Here is a 10,241-nt window from a genome sequence, read left to right on the forward strand (position 1 = left end):
AATTACATTATGTTCAGAGCAGATGAAAACTTATAATCAGAAAAAAAACTACTGAATCATTTACTACATTCAAACAAATATATAATTTTGCACAAAGTTTAGACTTTGTTTCATATTGTTAAAAACACAGCTGAGATGCTTTAACTAAGAAAGATTTATCAACTTCAATGTTTATTTACCTGAGTAGAGTACAGAGTAGAATGGGTAATCGTTATTTTACCCATTAAACCAGAAGTGGTAACTTATGGTACATAATGCGTATTTTAATGGGGTTGTATAACTTTTTTAAACATTTTGACAGTTTTTCATTTGAACATCATAGAAAGAGTTAGTTGAATACAATGAAATATATAAGTGACGATTGTTTGTTTATATTAAATCATCTTTCCTCAGTTAATCTAGCAATCATATCTAAAGAGCAGACCAAACTAATAAATGTTCTGTAATAATTTGAATAACATTTTCATGAATATGTTGTTCCTATTTCATAACCTTTAATATAACGTATGTTACCACAAATATGTAATGACTACATTAGAATGCACCAAAACAAAAGGGATGTTTGAAAAAGGTAAGGTGATGAGCCGAATGTTCATTTCTAGTCTAGAGAGCAAAGTAATATGGTGGATCCCTGTGGTTGCAGCTTGTGGTGCTGATCATCTGCTCATTCTTCAGGGGCCGCTTTAGCAGCAGTACATAAGGTGAGGAGGATAAGCCTGAGAAGGAACCTGTGTATTTGTAACTGAAGTGTGGTATTAGGAGCAGATTTCAAGGAAATGCCAACCTTTGCTGCTGCAATGAAATTACCAGTGCAAAATAGTGTTGGGAATGGGAACTAGGACTGTGCCAGACAGATGGCACACCCTGCTGTGCCTTTGATTGAAAAAGAAGGGTAACATTTGCAGGGATGTCAGAAGAATGGTGATCAGCTAAACAAATTAGTCTCAGAAGTGCACAATTGTAAGTGCTAACACTGCTGCAGGGTACATCAGGAGCTGTATTTCAAAATATACCATGTTTGCATTTTTTAAATTGCATAAATATAGGAATCTGGGGTTCAGGTAAGATCGACCGGCTGATTGAGGTTTATTCAGATCACATGGCATACAGCATAATTTTATTATCGAATTGTTTTTGTAATCACTAGAGCCAAGAGGAATTATTCAGATTTTTTTTTTAAATTATTGCACTGCAGTGGTTAAGGTCTCAGATGCTTACATTAGATGGAATTCATATGCATTTGCAGACAAAAATGGAAATTGCATACCAAGTAATCACAGAGGTGTAATTGAACAAAGGAAGATATTAAGAGCAGAAACCTCATCGTACCTACATTCTGCTCACAGTATAAACATGATGCAGTAAGAATGGTTTTTGCTCGTCTCAGCTGGCAGGCTGATTCCGCTTCAGTAAAGACAAGGTACGGAAATGTCCTTTGGGTGACATTCAAAACTCGATATAAATCCTGTGCTTTATGAGACTGCAGTGCAATAAATTACTTAGCCTAATTGTAGATGTAATGAATTACCATAATTAGTCATGGGCTACATTAAATTAATCAGCATGGTACATTATTTTGCTAAATTACATCCTTGCCTTCAGAAGCCACCAGTGCAGCAATCACTGTTTCTTCCAAGAGGGAATGATGCCATAATGAGAAGCCTTTCTGCTCCTAGAACTATGACAGGATATGAATTTTGATAGGAGACAGGAAGGCTTTTAGACACAAGAGCCTCAACTTCTGCCTGGAGTGTCTCTGATAGTTAATGATACTTCAGGTCTCCTGCAGGGGAGCAGTCGGCTGTGTCTGAGAAGGATGAAGATTCTCCTTACGTGAAAAGAATTCAGACTTAGCTGGGGCTTTAAGGCAAAGAGTGATGCTAATGCAGCAGTGGAAAATGTAATGTTGGATGATACAAACAGAAGTATTCAATAGACATATGAAGTACTGAGCACATGGGTAAAAATGTGCATCGGGGTACAAAAAAAACATTTCTAATGTGATAATTTGTGTTTTTCCTGGTGGGCACTCGTTTAATTAGTGCTATGAGGGTTTGGATTTCTGCTTATCATGCACATTGTTTTCCAGCTGCACAATGATTGCCAAGTTTATAATGGCTTGACCTTGTTCTGTAAAGCAGCAGTAAATTGCAACGCATACATAGAGTGGAGGCAAAGGGCTCATTCTTTTGGGTTTTTTGCTGTCACATCTACCTGGGCTAGGGATTAATGGTCTGATGTTAAGCATCTGTCCCCTGTCTTTTGGGGAAGCAAACAGTTAGAATCTCATGCCACTTTCTAAGATGTCTGTAGTGGGAAAGTCCTTCCACTAAACCCTCCCCCCATTTTTGTGAAGTGACTTATTACTGCCATAGACGGTGGGACATGGATGGTAAACAGAAGCAAGATATTGGTTTGCTGACAGACATTTTTAGTGCAGAAGATAGACACTTTGTTTTCATTTAATCTTTGTTAATTGCCTAAATTGTATATTACCATTATAACTACTTTCAGAATTATAAGTAGATATTGACAGGAAATTAAAACATATTGATTTAATTGATGTTGAAATTATATTGAAAACAACAAAATAGGATAAGCAAGCTAAATAAGAAACAAAGCAAGTTTTAGTTCTTTTATGAAAAGCCAATATTAATGGATATATTTCTTATTGAATAACATAATTGTTATTCAATAACAGGCCATTATATGCGTTCAAAATAATGGAATTCCTATCACTGACACTATGCACGAGTAATACAAAACATTCAAGTAAGAGCATTGCATGGATAAATGTGAAATACAAACTTTGTAATGTTTTGCTGTATGAAAATGGCCTTTTGCTGCCCTGCAATACAATTGAAATTCTGTGAACACTAAAGTTGCTGCATTTCTATGCTAGCTGTGAATTAAATTTGCTGTGGCAAGTTAAGTCTTATCTGTGTTAGTCTTAATACCCTTTTAACAACATAAGTCTAACCAGGTATTTACCAATGATTTGTATACCTGGTAAAATGATCAGGGCACATGACCTAATGAGAAAATGAGTAACACAATAGATGCATTTAAATTGGAATAAGGGGATATATTTAATAAATAATTAAGCTTACAGAATAAATTCCTGGTCCAAATGGATTACACCAACACAGTTGTAAAAACTCTGGGGAAGAGATAGCAGAGATATTATTACAAATATTTAATAATTCATTAGAAAAAATGTGGTGACAGAGAGGAGCAAATAGCTGTTGTGACATTTATTTAAAAAAGGGAATCAAAATGACCACTATTGGCTGGTCAAGTGCTTGGTTTGCTTTCTCATTGGTGCAACTTTGAGTAATTGTGCTCAAAGACTCCACCTTTTAATTAATAAGGGACCTCCATATTCTGCCTATAAAATATGTTATCTTCCAATTATCTTTGTTTAATCTCATCTGTCAACTATTTGTCCATTTTTTAAAGTTCATTAAGTTCCTCCTGTAATTTTAATTAACATCAGTAGTTAGAAAAATAATGGAATCCTAACATTCAAAATCAAAAAGCAAAAAAACAAATAATCAATATAGATTTCAGAAAAAAAGATTTTGCTTCATGAAACTTATTGTGCTTGTTAAAGAGGTAGAGAAAATAGATGGTCATAATGTAGTAGGAGAAGGGTGCCATTCCATAACATCGTCTCTCCATTTCCCTCCACAGATGCTGCCTGATTCAAGTTGAGTTCCTCCAGTGCTTTATTTATTTTTTGCTCAGGATTCCACATTTGCAGCTCCTTGTGCCTCCCTAATGTAGTTGATGTAATTTATCTCTATTTATAAGAGGCATTCCACAAGGTGCCTCATAATGGAGAAATAAATAAGGCCAGAGAATGGAGTTAGGGGCCAAGCAGCAGAATGAATCACAACCCAGCTTCAGGACAAGAAAACAGAGAATGAGGGGAACAAGTGGAAGGAGGTGGGGCGGTAGTGTTCTAGAAAAGGCAGGGCTGGACCACCACTTAAATTCATGATTCCGATTTTGAAATCAGGATGATAATCTACAAACTTTGCTGATGCCAGTAGATTGGCAGAAAGTTCTTAATACTGAGGAATATGACTCACAGCGCCAGAAACGCGGGTTCAATCCTGATGTCAGGTACTGTCAATGTTATGTTTGCACATTCTCCCTATGATTATGTGGGTCTCCTCCCACATCCCAAAGAGGTTAATTAGCCTCTGTTAAATTCCCTCTAATGTGTGGGGAGTGGATGAGAAAGTGGTATCCTATAGAACTTGTGTGAACAGGTGACTGATAGTGCTGAAGGGCCTGTTTTCATGCTGTATCACGAAAATTAAAATTACAGGAGGAACTTAATGAACTTTAAAAAATGGACAAATAGTTGACAGATGAGATTAAACAAAGATAATTGGAAGATAACATATTTTATAGGCAGAATATGGAGGTCCCTTATTAATTAAAAGGTGGAGTCTTTGAGCACAATTACTCAAAGTTGCACCAATGAGAAAGCAAACAAAGCACAAATGGTTAAAACTAAACCAGTATTAAAGCTTGGTTGGAGTATTGCATCCTGTATTGTTGCAGAGGCGGTAGAGAAGATGAATAGGTATGCGCATTGAGGTAGGATGAAGAGACTAGACTTTATTGAGAAGAGAAACTGGAATGGTGATCTAATAGAGGTCTTTTAAATGATAAAATTATTTTGATAAAATGGATGCAGAGAGTATGTTTTCATTTCAGGGTAAGAGCATAACTAGATGCCACCAATAGAAGATGGTCACCAAAAAGTCCAATAGGGAATTCAGAATGTGTAACTCAGTACCACATTGAGTGATTGAAGCTAATAATATGAATTTGTGTCAGGGGATTTTGAACAATCGTGAGGGAGAAGGGAATGGAGATCTGCAGGCAGATTTAGAGGAGGAAAGGCTTGAGGAGTGAGTAGAGGATGTTCGCCAACACGGACTAGCAAACTAGACTGTCCTCGTGTATATTCAATGTAATTCTTATGTAATTCGTTCCTGCCAAACAGAACAGGTACTAAAAAGTATTCAAAATATGGTTTCTTTCCTTTATTGCATAAGAAAAAAAGTTTATGCGTCTAACTCTTTCCGACTCCAGCCTTTTCTTTTAGTACACAATTCAATTTATCGAGTTTAATATACACCTTTTCAGTCCCTTGAGCTCTGATTGATTAAATATCCTTAATGGTTCAATGATACTTTATTGTCATATGGAGTGAGGTACAGTGAGATTATTTTTTGCATACACTTCAGTAAAAGTATTACTATACATAAGCGCATCTTATAGGAATAGTACACTGGAACAGTATAAAAGAGTCATTTTGTCGTCATTTTCATGTCCCAGTTATGTGCAGAGTTTGTAAGCTGCCATGAAGGTCTGTTGACCTGGTGCATTACAGGCCAGTCTGGCGAAGTGTAGCCATTGGTATCCTCCACTGCTGCCTCATCGTTCTGTACAGTGGCAAGTCGTGTCCAATCCACATGTTCGGCTTTTGGAGATGCGCCTGAAACAGCCGAGCACCAGGCTGCTGCAGGGCTTACAGTGGGCCACTCCATCATCGTGATACACTGCATTGCTGCCCACATGCTCGGACTCTTGTAGTGGCCCCAATCCCGCCAAGCCCCAGGCTGCTGCAGGACGTCCAGCAGCCCGCTTCCATCAAAGTCCACTGTACTGCCTCCTGCAGTCAGTCTGCTTACCAGCCCTTTGTTCCTTGCGTCCATCTTGGATATCTTCATCTGCCTAGGGAAGGAGCAGGGAAGGGTCAGCGGCTTCCCTCTTGGTGGAGGTGGGCGGGCCAGGCCTGCTGCTGGAGGATACGTGCGGCATCACAGTCTGTCACTACATCACAGGAGCTGGCCATTGAGCCCACAATATCTGTGCCAACATTGATGACATTTAAACTCATTCCCTCTGCCTGCACAAGGTCCACATCCCTCCACTTCCCATATGTTCATGTGTCTGTCTAAATCCTTTTTAACTTGCTATTGTATCTCCTACTACTTTCCCAGCAGCATGTTCAAAGCACCTACCACCATCTGTACAAAAAAAGTATTTAAAAATTTAACATTTTCTCCTTCTCATCTTAAACATATGCCCTTGAGCATTTGATATTTCCATTCTCAGAAAAAGACACTGACAATCTACCATATGTCTTTCATAATTTTATATGCCTCTGTCAGGTCACCCCTCAGCTTCCAATGCTCTAGCAGAAGTCCCAGTTTGTCTTAAGCTCACCTTATAGCAAATACACTCCAATCCAGGCAACATCCTCTTCTACACGCTCGTCAAAGCCTCCATATCTTTCATGTAACATTGCAACCAATGACACACAATGTTCCAACTGTAGCTTTAGACTTTAGACATACAAAGCGGAAACAGGCCCTTAAGCCAATTGAGTCCACGTTGACCAGTGATCGCCCCATACACTAACCTACATACACTAGGGAAAATATTACAGGTACAACATACCAAAGCCAATTAACCTACAAAGCAGTATGCCTTTGGAGTGTGGGAGGAAACCAGGGCACCTGGAAAAAACCCATGCGGTCACAGGGAGAATGTACAAACTCCGTACAGACAGTATCCGTAATCAGGATCGAACCCGGTTACTGTAAGGCAGTACACTACTATTGTGCCACTGTGCCTCTCTTAACCAACATTTTATTGAGCTGCAATATAGCTTCCTAACTTAAATATTCAAGAACAACCAATTGCTTGTTCTATGCACTCAAGACCTGATATCCTGTTCACTGCCATATTTGCAGACTAGATTTGTGGCACTCAATATCAACAGTTTATGGTGCAAGGGCAGATTTAAACAATGATATACTGTTCACAGCACTGCTTATAGCAAACAATGTCCCAATTTTACATTAAGGATACTCACTTTTTTTAATGATCATGTTCAAATGGCCATATTTTACTATGGAAAACAATTTAGTGCATGTGAAGCATAATAAATGATTAGAATATATTACACAATAGGTGCAGGAGTAGGCTATATGGCCCCTCGAGCCAGCACCACCATTCAATGTGATCATGGCTGATCATCCCCAATCAGTACCCCGTTCCTGCCTTCTCCCCATATCCCCATATTGTGCCAAAAAGTTGTAGAATTGTCTCTAAAGTAGTGAAACGTAGAGATTGGCCAAAAGAAGTATTCACAACCTTGACATAGCTAAATAGTGACATGGTATATTAATGACAAGAACATAGAATTAACACTCAAAAGCATAACAATTGAGGTTAGAAATCAATTTTGGAGAAGTTTATGAGAATTTGGAATGCAATACAGAGTTTGGCTACTGAACCTGCGTCATTCACAGTTATTTGGAATGAATTAGGTCAGCACCCAACAAATATATTAAAAACTGTCGGTATTGAGGTTAGATATTTATGATGTGAACCTGACACCAGTAGATCTGAAGAGCAATATTAATGTCTGCTAAGAAATATTTGTTTTCCAATCTATCATTTAAATATTGCAATAATCAGACTATATTTATTGACACTAAATATGCCACAAATATTGAAATAATAAAACAGTATTAGGTCAGACTATGTCTAATCATGTCTTAATAAGGTAGAAAGCATAGCTGACTGATAAATTTCGATATTTAGATTATTCAATAGGTTATTCAACCCCTTGAGCACACACATTTTTATAAAAGGACTAAACATAGAACAGTGCAGCAAAGGAACACAATGACTGCGCCAAACATGAAGCAAGGTAAACTAATCTCCTCTGCCTGCATGTCATCCATACACCTCCATTCCCAGCATATCCATGTGCCTAACTAAAATTCTCTTAAACTCTTATCTTATGTGCACCTATTGCTCTCTGTGTAAAAAAAAAATTGCTCCATATATCTCCTTTAAACTTTGCCCCTCTCATCTTAAAGCTAAGCACTCTAGTCTATGACATTTCCACCCTGGGGAAAATGGACCTGATTGTCTACACCAAAGGTCCGCGCTATGATCTTTGGTCTACACTTTAAGAAATTGATATGAAAGGAATATTTCAAGACTGAACTAAAGTTGAAAGTCTTGGCAATGTTATTATATGGTTTGACATTGTGGAATTTTACATGACCATCCCCACTATCCCGGAGAAATTTTGCAGATTTATTTTTAAGCAGTGAAAGATGTAAAAAGTATATACAAAGCATAGAAAGGAGTGGACTTAAATGTACCCTAGTGACCTTTTGCTAGTATGCATTTAAAAGCACTATTGAACAATTTGAAATAAATTCACGTCCCAAACACGTGTGCGTTTGTAGGTTAATTGGCCTCTGTAAAATGTACCCTAATATGTCAGGGGTGAATGAGCAGTGGGATAACATAGAACTAGTATGACCAGATGATCTATGGTCAGTGTGGACTTGGTGGCCTGAAGGGCCAGTTTCCATTCTGCATGTCTACACTAAGCATAATTGTCGTTTTAATTGCACTGTTAAACAATACTAGAATACTGATATTCTTGAATGGACTATTGGAAAATATTTTGTTTTGAAATTTGAATAGTCTAATAGAACATGCCCAGTCTTTTTAATCTCAGATAGTGCAGTTTTAATTCTCATTATCTTCAAATCCCTCAATGAATTTGCCCCTCCCTATCTATTGAACAACATTTAACTCTCTGAATCCCTCCACATTCAATCTCCTCTGCATCTTATTTTCATCCCACTATTAGTGACAGCGTATAACAAACAATCAAATATATTGCCACTGCGCAATCAAATATATTGGACAAACTCACTGCTCAGCTTGCTCACCAAGAATAGATTTTATTTTGATGAGCTCCGATGGGAGTGACGAGCAAAGAGCTGTGGGAGCAGCAAGAAGTCTGGGTAGTTTAGTCAATAGTATTCAACTATCATTCCCTTTCTCCATCCCCACCACCCTCCCAGCACTTCAGGTTTGGAGTGTGGATGGTATGTCACACTCACACCAAGATGTTTCCTTGCCTGCTGATGAGATAGCATGGAGATTCTGTGCCACTGAGTGCAGAACTCCCCAGCTCCCAACAATTGGACGAAGATGTTGCTTATTAAATCACACTGACCAATTGCTATTGTCACGCATGTTGATGTCCATCAGGTTCAAGAATAACTGTGCCAGTCCCTTTGCAAACACACGTACGGATGTAATGTTGTTACTTGGACGTGCTATTGCTCTGGAAGTATACTGTTGGCCGGTGTGGCCTAAAGCACGGCATTTACATCCAGCTGAATAGAACTCGGGGGTCCTGCAGTCAGATGTACAGAATCTCCATGCTCTTATCTCCACCAATGTTTTCATTTGATATATTTGACTACTAGATGAAATCCCACCCCCCTCACTTGTTGTACGTGCCAAAGTGTGAAATCCGAGATGCTGCACAAGAGGCAGATGTGATCTCCTTGAGAGAGACATCATCATCAGGATGCATTTCTTGATGGATGAATGAAGGACAATTTGGCAAAAGTCACTGCATACAAGGAAAATATTTTAAAGTTGTCATCCGCATTTGGCACTGATGAATAGCTGTTTTATGCAATGTATGCGTGAAAAATTTATCACCAGGTAATGGAGAAAGTCATATTTTTTGTTAAGTAGCTGAAGTTGTACCTCCAATCTCTCGCAAGTAGCTTGAGGTTTCTCCTGCAAAGAGGGAAACAGACATGGGCCTGAGACAAGGGTATGTGTTGGCAAATGGATAAAGAACCAGGTCTGAGACACTTGGGATTATGTAGAATGAGATTGGATAACAGTAGTGAGTAGTGATTAATAGGATTAGTGTAAATGGGTGGTCCATGGATGGCTTGGATTCGGAGGCCAAAGAACCTGGTTTTGTGCTCTATCCCTCTATGATTCGGTGACTATAGAGAAGACAATTTAATGAATCAAGAAATAAAGATGATTTTTATCATAACTTTTTCTAATAGGAATTTGAATTAGATGTGACACCAAGATCTATTTCAGCCTTGCTATTCTACAATGAATTAGTAATCCACTGCTTAAGATTGGTCACCATTAAAGTGCCTGCCATTCTTTCTTTAAGTTGTTTCCATGTTCTCACATGAAATTATTTCATACCTTCTCTATGTACCCATGCCTTCCCAGCTGATTTTGAGCAAAGGCAAACTAAATTTAAGCTTCAGTTGTTCCTCAAATTACAAAAAAGGATGCATAGAAGTGACATGTGCTGACTCTTATCCATGTAGAATAAACTTACTTTTGAA

Source organism: Amblyraja radiata, chromosome 2, assembly GCF_010909765.2.
Source record: "Amblyraja radiata isolate CabotCenter1 chromosome 2, sAmbRad1.1.pri, whole genome shotgun sequence".
Lineage (NCBI taxonomy): Eukaryota > Metazoa > Chordata > Chondrichthyes > Rajiformes > Rajidae > Amblyraja > Amblyraja radiata.